Here is a 17,093-nt window from a genome sequence, read left to right on the forward strand (position 1 = left end):
GGAGTGCTAGGAATTTATTTCCACTACAATGCTCTAGGACTTCTATGCTAGTTTGAAGTAATCCCTTGAGAGGGAATAAGGGTATGATTATGGTTCTAAGAATTCCTTCCTTCATAAAATATTGTTTAAAGATAATAATGCATTTCATTTTAGTTTTTCATCATCACCCAAATGTTTTCTTATTGATTGAATATGACGTGCTAAGAAGGATTGGAATCCTCGAGGAAGATTTAGGTGTGCATTTACCTGACTACTTTTGTTTCTACTAATTTTGCAATTAGGACAGTTTCCACTAAGCCAAATGGCAATGGCCACTGGTTTTGTTTTCTTGAGACCAGACACTTCAGTGTCATTCCTTATGTACAATTCCTTTATTTCAATCCCTGATGATAGATTAAACAGTAAAACTTTTGGACACTCATCTTCTTTGTGAAAATGTAAAGCCCTGAACTTATAATTAGGCACATGAGTTCTATGTGTGTGCAAAACTGTCTGATACATACTCCTCTGTGCAGATAACAATTCCAGGAAACTGTGTAATAAAAGGTGGGCTCTGACTCCAGAAATTTGCAATCTATAAAAAATAGACATATTTTAACAATGGGAAGTCTTTCCAACATTTAGATTTCCTGAATATTTATGGCCAACCCTCCAAAAAGAATGTATTTTAAGATATCTCTACATAACTTCAGCGTTCTGAAAACAAAAATGAATCTTCTGTTTGACAAATTACTTTGACTGCAAATAAGGTACGTGACCAAGTGTGTATTTTTTTCTCCCTTATTTCTTCAGCTGATAAGTAGACTTATATTACTGAATTCTGGTGTTGATTTCTGATAAGAACTTGAAAGGCGAAGAAAGGAAACAGCCTACGTTGTGGCAGATTTTGGTCACCGTACCATCCTCTGGAAAAAAAATAAACTAGGTGAAGAGTGTTGTTTCAGACCACAATTCTTGATTTGATGTATAAGGTCATCAGATGAAACATGAAATAGAGATGGGCTTTCTAACCAGCTGTGTATTTTGGTTCCAGCTGACTGACAGTACAAAGAAAATGTGTCAGTCATGAATATTAAGTTTCTTTCTAGCATTTTTCTTCCAGATGGAAGCCACATGCTCATCGTAGCAATGCTTCTTCCAGCTGATGAATTTTCTTATTTATATTTTTGGCAAAGCATATTGATCTTCATCTGTGATTTCCACCTTAGTATCCTACTGTGTGGCTTTAAAAAATGATCTGCTTAGTTTCTTTTAAAACACCCCACCTCCAAAACAAACCTATTTATATCAGAGTCATTCCTGCACAAGTCCTTTTCTTATCACTCAAACCCTTTACTCTTTCCGATCCTCCTTATTATTTTTGGAAGTGCATGTTAATAAACCTACCTTTCTAACTGACTGATGACATTATTACCTCCTCTTGTCATTACAATGCTATAATGATATTAATAATCAATTTTAATATTGAACTCTACTATTTCTAATGTTGTCTTTGTGCCAGGTATTTGAAATACGCTTGATATTCATTATGGCTCTTAAATTCTTCCAACAGCTTTCTCTAAGCTAAGTATTATTATTTCCATCCTACAGTTGAGATGACTCAAGACAAAAGAGGTTAAGTAACTTCCCCAAGGCCACATAGCTAATAAGTGGCAGATGCAGCATTTGAAGCTAGTCTCTGAATCCCAATCTCATTCTCTTAACTGCTAAGCCATCAAAATTGTATAAACTTGATGATGCTGATACTCCTTCATTAATACCTGCTTTATATTTTTCAAACAAAAATCCAATAAGACTTAACTATTAAAAATGTGCTTAAAAGTTGTGCTCTGACTCATTCCAATTTCTGACTTTTTTTGCAAATTACTTTTAGCCTGGCCCCCAGAGAGCCCAAAGAGAATTAGATCTAAAGGGAAGGGTTTTATGTTGGGAGACCAGTTTTCATTGAACAGGTCTTTTCATGACTCTTATCCCCATGGCAACAAGCATCTGACTGAATTCTCCTTTGCAGTCTCCACCAAATGGTAAGGAGCAGCGCTTCCTCGAGGGGCTGCTGCTCATTGGGATGAGGCACAGTCCAGCACGATGGCACTCGCTGGGCTTGTCCAGCTGTGGTCTTTCCTCTCTGACGTATCTGTTGATGGCTTTGAGATGGTGGGAAGGAAAAAGGCAACACAAACGCAAATTACCATCATCATGATCCTTGATGTTACCATTAGTATTGATAGAAGATCTGTTTCTAATCTGTCTGTTACCTTCCTGAAGCATTAAGATTCATTTATTTTAAGTGGCAGTCATCACATCTAATTTACCTGGCATTTATTCAGCCTTTAGTTTGTCTAAGTCAATCACTGAAAATGAAATCTTGCCTTTTGATTTGTTGCTGGCCCTTATTTGAATGGGAAAAGGAAAACGTCACATTTGAATATTTCAAGGCTCGTCATATTTCCCTTTTCCACATGACAGCAATAAACAGATCTTGGCAAAACCTCAGACGCAAAAGAAATTTTTAAAATGAACCATACTGTCACTTCTTTTGACTGATATGGCAATAAACCAATAATTCAAAGGATCACTGAACATCTAGACTTCTAAAACAGGAGAGCAGTTCAGACTATTGGTATAAGACAGCAACATTCAGCTTAATGAAGTTTCAAAGGGTAACTTTTTAAAGAAAACTCATATTTTTGGAATGTCAGTGATGATTGGCTGAGAGAAAATGTAATAGAGTGAGAAGACATGAGCCTTAGAGATGGAGAAGCAATCTCAAACACTCTCTAATTCTGAAACCTTGGATACATTAGTTAAATTCGCCAAGATTTGGTTTCCTTAGTAATGAGAGAGAAGTAATAATTGGCAGCTTGCTGGGTTAATATAAGAAGTTACAGAAGGGAAGGGGGTGGAGGATGGGGTAACCGGGTGATGGGTATTAAGGAGGGCATGTGTTATGATGAGCACTGGGTGTTATACACAACCAATGAATCGTTGAACACTACATCAAAAACTAATGATGTACTGTATGTTGGCTAACTAAACATAATACAAAAGTAAATAAATAAAAATAAAAATAAAAAACATCTTTCCTTTTTGCAGAGAGTACTAAAAAAATAAAGTAGCAATGTCAATAGAAATACGTGAGCCACATGTGTAATTTTAAATTTTCTAGTAGCCACATTAAAAAGAAACTGGTGAAATTAATTTTAATGATATATTTTATTTAGCCCAATATATCCAAAATATTATCATTTCAGACCATATAATCGACATAAAAATATGCATTATTTCACATTTTTTCTGAAAGTCTTTGAAATTGAATGTGAATTTTGCACTTAGAGCACATCACTAGACACATTTCAAGGGCTTACCAGCTACCTGTGGCTAGTGGTTGCTTACTATATATATAACAATACACCTGTCTGAAAGATTACCTCAGGAATCAAGGATTAAGCATATTATGACAATTATAAAAACAAACACTAGATGATCTAAAAAAATGGAAACTAGACATGTAATATTTTCACCTAGTTGTTGAGCTTTTGTATTAAATTGATGTTTTTACTAAATACCCAGTAAAGAAGAAGAAGTATATAAGAATACAAAGAAATGCCCCGTCATATGATAGTTGTTCAAGAAACTGGCTACTGCTGTTTTTCTCTCACTGTTATTTTCTGATGAGTCATGATCATTATTACCTGCCCATTAGGAGATCCGAGTGGGTGAAAATTCTTCAGTAGGGGACCACTTTCCACATATAAAAGTGGAGTCTAAGGTCCCTGACTACAATTTGCCAGACATTCAACTATGCAAATCAATAGGCTGAGGACATCTGCAACTTTTCAAAGCCCTCATGTTTTTTAAAAAATCCATTTATGACATGTAAAGGGTTGGCCTCCAAGAGAAGACAATCAGAAAATGAGATCCAGTTGAATGAGCCTTTTAATTATATTTATTGACCCTTCAACTGGAAATCACCCAGTACGAAGGCATGGATGCACAAGGGAGATTTGAGGCTCCACTTTTAATGGAAGTGAACTACTGCAGGGGGAAAGCAGAGAGCACAGATGTTGCAAGCCAGGCTGCACCGACATGGCACCATCCGATTGCAACACTGTCCAGTAAACAGGGTCCCGCTCGAAGTTCTGATCTAAGCACCTCATTGCAGAATTGGCAAGCTGCAACCCCCCTAAAGCGATCCCAGCTGAGAAGGGAACAAAGGCCGAGAGAATAAACAATCTGGTTAATTGAGTTTGAATGATAGAATTGCAACGAGGGACCAATAAAAGGTACAATAAGAAGGATGTTTAAAAATTCTAATAAACCTTGAAGAGATAGTGGTGTAGGAGCTCTCACAATAACAACAGCAAACAGCAATGAAATCAGAGCATATAAACTAGGAATCTAAGAGTGTGGTTATGAGAAACAGTTTTTTTTTTTAAATTTCTGTTTCTATGACTTCAATTTTTTACAATTAACTTTAAGAGGGATTCTAAAGTTAACATGCACTCTGTAAGAATTTGCCTGTCATACGTGACCTTGAGGAAGTCACTTCATCTCTCTGAGTATCAGCGTCCTTGTTTGTAACATGAGGATAACAATACTTATCTTGTCAAGTTGGAGTAAGGGTAAGAGGTTTTATAGATAAAATAAAATAGGGCTCCCAGGGCCGCTGTAACACAATACCAGAGACTGGGTGGCTTAACCAACAGAAATTGATTTCCTCACAGTTCTGGAGGCTGGAAGTCCAAGATCAAGGTGTTGGCAGGGTTGGTTTCCTCTGAGGTTTCTCTTCTTGGCTTGCAGATGGCCACCTTCTCCCTGTTTCCTCACATGGTCCCTCCTCCATGTGCATGCACCCCTGGTGTCTCTGTGTATGTCCAAATTCCCTCTTTTTATAGGGACACCAGTCAGAGTGGATGAGAGCCCACCCTAATGGCCTCATTTTAACTTAATCACTGCCATAAAGGCCTTATCTCCAAATACAGTCACATTCTGAGATACTAGGCTTACGTCATCAACATAAATTTGAGGGGGGGACATGATTCAACCAACAGCAGTATATAGAGAGAGTAGAGTTTAAGATAACTGTCCCAAAGTAGGCACTCAATAAGTAATAGCCCTTATTAGTATCAGGGATATTATTATTGTTATTCTCATATAATTTGATTTTCATATCAAATATGTTAGATACACATTACCATAATAATTTTATACATAGGTAGGGAAACTAAAGTGCAGAGAAGTTAAAATCTTGGCCCAATCTTACATAAGGTATGCCAATTTTAAAGCTGGGAGTGCACCTCATTTCTTCCGACCCCAAACTGTTTTCTTTCCACCACATTGTGCTGCCACAAAGTAGTTGGACAATTGTCAGAGAATTATTTTCCTGTTAAATTCAAGACTATCCTGTCCCAAGGCATGTATCCTGCATCTATGCCAAAGAAGCTATTCATCCAAGCAGCTCAGGGTCTGAGCAATTAGAATGTTCTCTAATTAAGCCAAATTCTACTCTTCCTTTTTCAGAATTTGCAGATTTTAACCTAAGGTCAAAACTTTGAAATCTAGAACAAGGGAAATGTGTAACACTTTTCCATCTCTGGGAAGTTCTATCTTTTGACTTTTATATCTTGTTTTCCATTGTCCAAGATGGAAGCCAACAGACAGAAATCCACTCATCTTCCAAATCCACCAAAATCCCTGCGTCTGTCTACATACAACCATACCTCCCATCTAATTATAATGAACAAAGTTTCCCAGCTCCTACCTAAGGCCAGATGTCTCATTGTTGTGTCTTCTTCTCGAGAATATCACTTCACTCTTGGGATCATCCCCCTTCTCTCTCTCTGCTCTGTCAGTTTCTGCTCTAGCATCACTTACCTTAAAAGAAAGAAAGGAAAAAACACCTCTGGGGGCCCACTGCTGGGGGCCCACCACTGGGGGCCCACTGCCCCATTTCATTTTAAACTGCTCTAGTAAAATAGAAAAGGTACATATAGTCATTGTTTCCAGTTTTGCAGTCCTCATATACCACTCAGCCATTCCCACCATGTCTCATCATTGTCCTCCATGGAAATCCATATGTTCACTTTTCTGTTCTTATACTCCTTGGTCTCTTAGCATCATTGAGCACTGTTGTCCACTCCAGGCTTCATGAACATTTTCTTCTCTTGGCTTCAGGGTCTCAATATTCAATTTCTTCTTGCCCTACTTATCATCACTGGATATTCTATCTCAATCTCATTGTTTGATCCTTTTCTGTCCATCTCAAGGACCTGAAACCTTGAGTTTTCCTCAGATCCTAGATTTCTAAGGGATCCACCCCTCAGATTCTGGGTTCCTAGGAGATCTGAAAAAAATACCAATATTTTTGCGCTTAATCGTGGATTAGGTGTAAAAAAAAAAAAAGCTTTAAATTCTCTACTCAGCTGTCGTCCGATATACCATATGTCTTTCTAGTTTTATTTATCCTGCTGCTTGAATGGTGTTTATTTTCTCACTTGATTTGTTTCCTATTTGAAAACAGCTGTCAGAGTTGCCTTTAGAATGTATGCGTGCTTGTATTTCAGATATTTATTGAGTACACTTTGCATGTGTTCTCTTACATAATCTTTACAAGGGCCCTAGGAAATAGTGGTTATTATTCCTTTATTGACAGAAACTTGAAGCTTAGAGAGTTTAAGTGACTTATCCAAGTTCACACAGTCGATGGCAAAGTCAGGCTTGAACCCACGTCTGACTCTATTGCTGTTGCTCTTCATAAAAGTGCAGGGTTACATTTAGCATTTCTAGAGTGAACAGGAATTTGGGGTCATTTGTTTTGGATTTGTAGAGTGCCTTTGACTGCAAGCAACAGAGAACTCAGTTCACCTGGAATAAATAATGGGCTTTATCATCTTCATGAAAGGAACTCCAGAGCTGTATCATAGTAAGATCAGTAGCTCAGAATATCATCAAGGGTCCAAGTTGCCTCCAGCTCTCATTTTGCTGTCCTCTCTGTTGGCTTCATCTAAAGGCAGTTTTTCCTTATAACTGTAAGATGGCTGAAGGAGTTATAGAAGCACATCAAAGTACAACATCATCCAGCAATAGAAAAGGAGATATTTCTGAAATACCTGATATTTCAGAAATATCTGACTTATGAAATGTACCAGGAAGGAAAACTTTCAGAAACCCTCCAGTAGACATGTCTTCACATCTCACTGACTACCTACCCATCTGTGAACTCCCCACCTTGGCAACCATTGCTAATGGCTGAGATTTATCAGGACCTCCTGATTCCTGGGGAAGGAGAGAGGATTGGAAACCAGAAGAAAATCAAGGCTTGGACATTATGAAAGAAAGGAAGATGACTACTGTGTAGACAACCAAGAGGGTCTACTCCATATCTCAAGGAGTCTTTCAAGCACAATATCTGCAACTGCCCACCTGTGTTTGTGTATATTCCATTTTGGAAGCCATTTTCCCTTAAAAAAAAACACAAAACCCTGGGGTGCGTGGGTGGCTCAGTCATTAAGCATCTGCCTTCGGCTCAGGTCCTGATCCCAGGATCCTGGGATCGAGCCCCGCATCAGGCTCCCTGCTCCATGGGAAGCCTGCTTCTTCCTCTCCCACTCCCCCTGCTTGTGTTCCCTCTCTCACTGTCTCTCTCTGTGTCAAATAAATAAATAAAATCTTTAAAAAAAACAAAAACAAAACCTTTCTTTGTTAAGAACAACTTTTCAGCTGTTCTCCATACATACCTTTTTTTTCTAAAAGTCTAATTAGCTACTTGGTTGTCAAGAGCTTTAAATAAAACATGCTTCCTCTGGAACCAGGAATGGTTACTTATCCATCATTTTGGTCTGTGACTGTTCTGTGTAAAATTTCCAATTTTTCAAAACGCACCGGTCTGCAAAGGGATTGAACACATTCCCAAACCATCCAGAGGCTCATGCAATTTTAAAGATTGTCCTTAGAAACACGTTGTCTGAGCTACATAATCTCTGATCATAACTAACAATTTGAACACCTTCCAGTGACGTTCCCTTGTTAATAGTATCTGTGACTCAGATGCCCTGTGCTGGTCTCACCTCATTCTTATTTATAGAATGTTCACATTTTCAAATACTTTCCCCTTGGTCTTTCCTTCAGCTCTAAAGTGAACCATAGTTTCAAGTGGCATTATAAAGCCTCCCTAAAAAGTACCTCGCCATTCTGCATATCCAGTTTTGCTGCAGACCAAATCTTTCCTCAGTTCACACATCACTACATAATCTCTCTCTCATTCAAAAACATGGAAACTGACAATGACTCTCCCACCCTGACTCTTCATTCTACTTTAGGACACAGCCTTTCATGTCAAGAGGGCTTTTTACGACGGATTCCAATCTCTTCCCAACATTCTGGCTGTCAGTTACCCATGGGATAGAATGAATGGCCTCATCCCCCTCCCTACCCCAGGAAAGGCTGGACAAGAGTTTGATGACAAGAGCCAACACTTTGTGTCACACTCATCCAGCATCCTTCAAATCCTCTTAGCATGTACTCCCTATAGTTGTTAATCCTCAAGAATTTGATAAAGTGAAAATAACAATACTTCTCATCTTGCAGAGTTGACAATTAACTAATTAGCCAATTAACTCATTGAGCCAGATTTCTCCCAGTAAGTTAAGGGCTTTGGAGGTATATTAATCCTTGAAGGCCACTGGAGCAACATTTGCAGCTAATGGGCCCATATCCCTAACTTACTACCAGGGAGGGACTAGGGTATTGTTAGGGAATAGGAGTCATTAATCCTCACTGTGCCCAGAGGGGCAGGTAAGAATGACTTTGCACAAATTGATGAGAAAATGTGTTTCATTTTGTTTTTCGCTTTTAAGACAAAAAATAGACTCTGAGTTAAAAGCCAAGATTGGAACTCAACATTTTCTGGCAAACAGGCTCTATTGAAATTTGAAATCTTGCCAGAATTTGTTTATTTCTTTATAGTTTGAGATCCAGTACTGAGAGTGGATAGGCAAGAAATTTTGTGCTGGGGCATGGGTAATTCTATCACTGGAGTTTTTGACAACAGCAGAGGAAAATTAGGATTCCTTTTCGCTCTATAGTCTGCTTAAATGAGCGCTTATTAAGTCATGTGGAATGTTAACTCTAGAAGGTGTTCATGCTTTGAGTTGGGGGGGAACGTACAAAAAAAAAAGAAAAAAGACCTTTTCACCGTGGTTCCTGGTCTGTAGAACTGAGAAGACTGTGGCCGTTAAGTGGGCTCTGCCCTCAAAAGGCTGCAGCTTATCTGAAGGAAAACTATTGAGGACCCATCTCTCCCTCTGACTGTAGCAGGAGGCTGGACACGCCTGTTTGCATATCCTGGGCACCTGGCATTGCTCAAAGGGTTGCACCTGAAACACGGGCTTAGCAGCTTGAAGACTGAGCCGTAGAACAGTTGCCTGTGTTGGTATTCCTGGTGGGGTTTCCGGTTCTCTCGTGCCAAGGCAAATGGTGTGGAGTCAAATTACCAAACGGAGAAAATAGGGGTGTAAAGCCAGAGGTTGGGGTCGTCGTGTGGGAATGGAAAGATATTCAGCTGAAGTGATCAGAAGAGAGAAAAGTCAGTCTCTGTAGAGGAATGGAGGGCAGATGGCAGCCCCAAGTGTCCTTTATGTGGCTTCTGAGCCATGTGGTATAAAGAGGGAGGAGGGAAGTGTCTTGAGCGTTTAAGGGTAGAGCCTGGGGCTTACAAATGTATTTATACACTTATGTTCGTTACACATACAAAGCCATAAATCTTCAAGGGCTCTGTGTCTGGCTGCTCCCTCTTACCCCCACAGATTAATCACAGCTACCTTTGGGAATAAGAAGAAATCGACTTTTTCTTTCTTTAAAAATAATATTAAAACCCCTGCTCCTAACAGTTCGCTATGCGATATGTAGGTTACCTAGGCAGTACACAACACCCCAGGAAGCCTTTCTTTCTTTCCAGCTGTTGTGGTCTGTCCTCTCTGGGTCCGTCCTTCCCTCGATGAAGTTTCTGTACCAAATAAGAAGGAAAGCTTTTATTTCAACAATAAGCAGCATGGAACGTGGCAGAAAGCACATCAAACTCTTTGACGGGACTGCGTAGGAATTCAGCCAAAGAGAAGTTTCAGTGGCCTAGACAAAATAGGGCCAGAGCTAAGCTTTAAAACACAAGAATTCTTTCTGCTTTGCTACTTTGAGTTCAAGTCATTCCACTTCCCTGTGATCTATCTTTGCCCTTTGAAAACTAATGTTCGTACGTATGTGCATATTGATAACTCACTTGGTCCCACAAAGATTGTAAGCCAGTGTCTAATAGTATGAACAAAAAAGTACTTAGAAATGGGTAAAATGAGAAAAATGAGAGAAAAAAAGAAATGTGTAAATGAGAAAAATGGTTCAAGGAAAAAGTAAGAGTAAGAAAAATTAGGATGAAGTTAAGGTTACTTTGTCCTTAAAGTAACTTCACTTGGGAGAGGTGGTCAGGAACGTGCTTTGGCATCTTTCAGTCATTAATGCCAAGAGGTTAATATGACAGTGATGCTGGTGACAAACAGTCAGTACTTACTAATTACTTACCATGCACCAAGCACTATGCTAACCAAGCATTTTATTGGTGTTATCCCATTTTATATTGTCCCAAACTTTCTGAAGTAGAGAGTATTATTGTCCTCATCTTTCCAATAAGGAAACAAGACTTGACAATATGATAAAAATAAACAGATTTCCAAAGGAAGTAAAATATGGAGCCTAGTATTGCTCCATGGGTCACTAACAAGAAGTCACAATGCAATGTAGGGACCAGTACCCTCAAAAATAGTTTTCTGGTGAATCTTACTGAGTTAAGAAGCACTGGAAAGACTATTCAGTTGCTACAATGTTACATTTATATCCAGGTGAAGTTTGCTAATGAAATTCTAGAAGCCATACAACTTCGTTCCAGGTATGTGGGCCTCTACTGCTACAGTCTAACCCAAGGATCTATTTTAGGGTATCTAGAGGACTGAGTAGTTCTATCTTCAAAGCAATGTTCCACAAATTCTACTTCAGAGTGTTTATTAAGTATTTATGCTCCCTGAAAAATACCCGGAATTGTAGATGTCTATACCGCTCATTAAATACAGCCCATAGCTAGAAGAGGGATTGACTCCATCTTATAAATGGGGTGGAGACTAGCAAGGACACATAAGCAAACAGGTCACTATAAATTCACCCAGAGTATGTCCATGGGTAGAACCAAAACCCTTCTCATAAAGCATTTTTGAAGTGTTTCCACGTCCCAGAATAATGAATAATCAAAGTTCAATTAATTTATGTATTCAGGCACTCATGGAAACGTTATTGAGATGTGCCAGGTATCAGAGGCATTATGGAGACAAAACATCCAGCCGCTCTCATCACTGAGCATATGATCTACTAATAGAGACTGATAATTAAATAAGCCATTAACATGAAGCACAGTAGAACCATAATCAGATAGATTTGTGGTGTAGGGCAGCACCCATCACAGGTAACTACTTTCTTTTGGGAGCAAGTGAAAGACTTTCTGAGGACATGGTATTTAAGTTGAAATTGAAAAGAATATTAGGATGGAGTCACATATAACCACAATAATTCTGGATTGGGGAAAAAAACATATTAAAGCAAGTATTACAAACTCCTTACCTGGATCACTTAAGCAAAAAAAAAATCAGCACCAGTAAAGCACTCACTGCACCTTCCATCTTCCTGGTTATCAGACTGTCAAGTGTAGTTTTGGTTTTTTTTTAAGATTTTTAAAAATGTATTTATTTGACAGAGAGATAGAGAGCACAAGTAGGCAGAGTGGCAGGCAGAGGGAGAGGGAGAAGCAGGCTCTCCGCTGAGCAGGGAGCCCAATGCGGGACTCGATCCCAGGACCCTGGGATCATGACCTGAGCCAAAGACAGACATGTAACCTACTGACCCACTCGGGTGCCCCTGTCAAGTGTAGTCTTAATGAACTGGATGGATTGATGTACATATAGGATAAAATAACCATGAATCCGTTGAATGTTGACTATTCAATTGCAGTTTATAATTGTTCAATGATGTTCTTAGATTTGGACAGATTCTAGGATGTCTAAGCTTTTTCTAAGCTTCTATTTGCCAAATCTGTATCTTCACCTGATACAACTGCCTACTAGATCCCCTCTTATGTAGACTTCCCTGCAGGAGGAATATCATAGAGGTTGAGAGCAAGGGTTCTGGTTCAGAAATATCTGGGTTCATCTGCTCCTTATTAGCTGTGTGACCTTATGCAAATGATTTCGACTCCCTCCAGCTTGATTTCTAAGCCTCTGGAAAGTATGAATGCCAATCATTTGGCATTTGTTAAGCATCAATTGTGCAGAATAAGTGAACTCCAGCACATGAAAAAATGAACACAGTACTTGGCACACGGCAAGCACTCAAGAAGATGATGGTTGATATTCCAATTATGTCAGAAACTGAACTCTATCTTCCCCCATCTATCTTCCTAAAGTCCTCATTGAGTCCTGATCCTCCTATTATGGGTTAAATTATGTCCCCTCAAATTCATATGTTGAAATCCTAATCCCCAGTACCTCAGAACATGACTTGTTGGGACATAGATTTTTTGCAGATGTGATTAGCTAAAATGAGATCATCCTGGGGTAGGGTGGGCTCCTAATTCAATGTAACTGCTGTCCCTATAAAAAGGGGGAATTTGGACAGAGACACACACATGGAAAGTGTCATGTGAACTGAAGGCAGAGATTGGGGTGATGCATCTACAAGCCAAGAAACACCACAGATAGCCAGCAGAACACCAGAAGCTGGGGGAGAACCTGGACCAGATCCTCCCCCAGCACCTTCAGAGGGAGCAGAGCCTGGCCAACATCTTGATCTGGGACTTCTGGCCTCCAAATTGCCAGCCAATAGATTTCTGTCATTTGAGCCTCCCAGTCTGGTACTTTGTTATGCCAAACCTAGAAAACTAATCCGGCACCCCCCCATTCCCAAGAGGCAACCTGACCCTCTCCCTCTTCTGTCAACCACCCCATCCAGTGACCATGTTCAACCATCCTTGGCTCTTTCATCCTGTACCTTAGCTGATGTCCGTCCCCTCCTTCCAAGTGCATTTGGCCGAGGCCTAGCTCAGCTCACACAGATGGATCAATCAGGATTCAATCAGGGAAGTAAACCACTCTGCATATTAAGGGATTTGTTGTAGGAATAAAAACTTTCACAACTGTGAGAGAAGCTAGGAAAGGTGAAGATCTGAAAAGGAGAACTTTAAAATCAAAGGAAAATCACTGACCAGTCTTGGAGTGGCTGAATGGGTAGAAGCTCCCAAGGAGATCCTGAAGGAAGGCACAAGCAGTTGCACAGTGGGGCCATGAGGTGGTTGGTGACCTTCAGGTGTAATTCTGCCTCAAGTCCAACTCCAAACCTCACATCATTTGCTTTGCAGAACTCTAACCTGGCCCATCTAGAGAAAGGGATTCTGAGCAATGTCGCTCCCAAAGTGACAATAAAACATATAGCTAGAGCTGTAACAAATTATCACACACTTGGTGACTAAAAATGACAGAAATGTATTCTCTCGCAGATCTAGAGGCCAGATATCTGAAATCAGTATCAGTAGGCCCAAACCAAGGTGTTAGCTGGGCCACCCTCCTTCTAGAGGCTCTAGGGGAGACTATGCTCCTTGCCTCTCCAAGCATCTGGTGGCTGTGGGCATTCCTTGCCCTGTGACTGTGTCACACTACATTGTGATTTTCGGCTTACATCTGTGTCTCTCCCATGAAAATCTGGGCTCTTCACGCGTGTTGACCTGTTGATTTCTGCCTTAACCGCTCAGTTTCGCCCATAGTAGATAAGAAGTCAGTGTTTGGAGAACTCTCTCTGGTCATGGGCTATATCAATTAGTATTATACTCCCTGATGTACCAGTCAGTGAGCCACTTCATTATTTCTACAGGCTTCCTATACCTCCTCTTCCCCCCAGATTCCCTTTCTGCCTAAGTCAGCTAGAGTTGGCTTCTCTTGACTCTCCAGCCAAAATGCTGGAAAGTTTTAGAAATATCAATTGCATCCTAAATCAAAACAATATCCCTTTAACAGTTTTGGTGAAAGAAGCTTTATTTTGTTTAAGAATATTATACTGTACATTGTTTAGCAAATTTCTGTAGGCCTCAACCCATTTCTTCATCTGTAAAATTGGGATACTTTCTCTTAGGGTCATTTTGAACATAGAATGAATTATTCAACCAGTACTTGTTGGATGCTTATTTTTTGTCAGTCACTGTCCTATGTGTTTGGGATGCATGTAAAACATGAGAAAACATCAAGTGAGTGTTTGATAAAATATGAGTGCTTGATAAAACCAACAACTAAGGTTATCGTATTTGAAATGATTGTCGTAAGAATTAAACTGGGTAAACAAAGAGTTCAAAGCTCTAATGTACAGTGGTACAAAATGAAAGTATGGTAAGACAGATGCCATATTTTAAATGTAATTTAGAAAAGTAATCAATGCCTACATGTACTATTAAACATCTATTATGTGCTCTTAACTGTGGTAGATTGGGTGAATGATTTCCAAAAAGACAATTTCTGGTCTCAGAAGAAATAAGACACATGTACGTGAAATAATCACTTAAAATATGTTTGGATTTGGTGTGCCTGGGTGGCTCAGTCGTTAAGCGTCTGCCTTCGGCTCAGGTCATGATCCCAGGGTCCTGAGATCGAGCCCTGCATTGGGCTCCCTGCTCCGCGGGAAGCCTGCTTCTCCCTCTCCCACTCCCCCTGCTTGTGTTCCCTCTCTCGCTGTGTCTCTCCCTGTCAAATGAATAAATAAAATCTTTAAAAAAATATGTTTGGATTCGGCCATGCCAAATAAACAAAACAACAAATACAAGTTCTAAGTGAAGGGAAAAAGACCCCGCTGTCATCCAGCTGGGCTCTGTGGGAAAAGCAACAAAGGAGGTATCTGAGCTCAGCCTTGAGTACTGATAGAATCTGAAAAAATACTTCTGCTGGTCATGAATGCTGTTTCCTGATATTTTTCCCATTTGAGCTTCTGAGGGGGTTGTAATCCTGATTTCACTGTGGCTGGGTGGGACCACGTGACTAGTTCTAATGAATGAGTGGAGAACAAAAGTGACATGTGTTACTTGCCGGTCAAAGCACTTAACCGCCCATGTGAGTCTCCCCGAGCTCTCTTCCTCCCCTGGCATGGCAAGCAACTGTGCTGAACATGACTACTTCGCCTGCTGACTCTGTAGTGTGTACGATGAGGCCAGCTCCATGCTAACTCCTGAGAGGCACCTGACTGGCGCAAAAAGGAATAAGCCTTTGTTGGTTTGGGCCACTGAGAATTAGGGGTTGTTTTGTTACTGCATATAATCAAACCTATTCTTACTGATTCGGCACGTGTGGGAGAAAAGGCAAAAGAGGAAGCATAGTTACGGAATCTTAAGTAGACTCTTAAGTAGGTCAACACCTTGAAAAAACTTAATTTTGAAAGGAAGTACATTCTATAAAAAGGCAAAGGAGCCCAGATTATGAATTTTGCATGTCAGAGTAAGAAGTGGGGACTTCTTTTGGGAGCCTGGTGCTGGTTTTGAGAAGAGGCTCGCTGTGAGAAGTTAATGTGATGATTCATATTTGAATGGTCCATGGGCATTCAAGGAGGGAGTCCAGCCAGGCTTCTGCAGAGTGCAGATTGGATGGGAGAAGACTTTTCCTAAACTGGGAGCATTCCTCTCTTTTAAATCACACACACATGAAAAAGGCGACCAATTTCTGGAAGGTAGGACGTGCAGAGAGGTGAATCCGAGGCAGTATTTGGGAAGATAGACGGCAGGAGAGGGAGCTACTGGCAAGTGACAGAGCAGCGGAGCACAAAATCGGAACTTTTAGGAGCCTGCTCCACTGAGGACGTGGCTCCAGTGGCTGAGTGCAGGGTGGGACCCTCCTGGGGACAGTGTGGTCTCAGGACCCGCGGGGTCACAGGAAAACTGGGGGTGACTGAGTGTGGCAGAGCTCCCAGGAATCAGAGCGGGGATGCCGGCTGCAGAGACGGAGGCAAGGAGTGGGCTCTCAGCTCGGGGTTGCCATAAGCCGTGATCCTCGGCACAGTCGGGCCACTGCTCTTCCAGCAGGGACCCAACAAGCGGCAGATCGGAGGAGACTCCCTTTCCTCCTTCCGGGTGGAGCGGCGCGGGAGCGCACCACAGGGATCTGCTGGGTTTGGAGACTCCACACAGGGTTGTGTGCCAGAGATAGAAATGCTCGGTCACAGGCTGGGTGAGCATGGAGTGCGGCTGGAAATCAGGGAGATGGGAGTGATTGACTGCTTTTCCCTGGGGGTGCACTGAAGAGGGGGCCCCAAGTTCTTGACTCCTCCGGGGCGGAGATTGGGAGGCCGCCATTTTCACTCTCGTCCTCCAAAGCTGAACAGAAAGCTTGCAGGGAACAAAAGCTCCCAAGAGCAAACCTGAGCAGATTACTTAGCCCAGCCCCCGGCAAAGACATCTGAGAACCACGGCAACAGGGCTGTCCCCCAGAAAATCAGCAAGAACAGCCCACCAAGACCAAATTTACCGATCAATGAGAATGGCAGAACTCCAGCGCTAGGGGAATACTGCACACAGAATTCATGGCTTTTTTCCCCATGATTCTTTAGTCTTACAAAGTTAATTTTTTAAATTTTCTTTTTATATTTTTTAAAATTTTTCTTTTTCCCTTTTTCAACCAACATCTTATCAATTCCTTTTTTAAAAATCTTTTTTTATTTTTCATTTTTAGAGTCATATTCTATCCCTTCATTGCAGTTAACCTTATGTTTGGTACATATATAAGTTGTTCTCTCTTTAAAATTTTGGGATACAGTTTCTTCGACAGACCAAAATATACCCTAAATCTGTATGGCTTTGTCCTCGTCTCCTGCTTGATCACATTCTCTTCCCCTTTTTTTTTTTTAATCCTCTTCTTTCTTTTTTCAACCAACCTCTTATCTTTTAAATTCCTTTTATAAAATCTTTTATAATTTTCATCTTTACAGTCATATTCCATCCCTTCATCGTATTTACCCTTATTTTTGTACATTTATAAGTT

At 40.6% G+C, this 17,093-nt stretch overlaps 1 protein-coding gene across 1 annotated transcript in view; it reads left to right on the forward strand.

Annotated features, from left to right (window-relative positions):
• The window catches only part of HS6ST3 (heparan sulfate 6-O-sulfotransferase 3), a 626,721-nt gene that overhangs the window by 579,596 nt on the left and 30,032 nt on the right, over nt 1-17,093 (forward strand). The gene's annotated exons all lie outside the window — the stretch shown is intronic.

This window comes from Eumetopias jubatus, unplaced genomic scaffold (genome assembly GCF_037043125.1).
Source record: "Eumetopias jubatus isolate StellerSeaLion01/CBP00866 unplaced genomic scaffold, mEumJub1_p1.0 scaffold_3, whole genome shotgun sequence".
In the NCBI taxonomy this organism is placed as follows: Eukaryota; Metazoa; Chordata; class Mammalia; order Carnivora; family Otariidae; genus Eumetopias; species Eumetopias jubatus.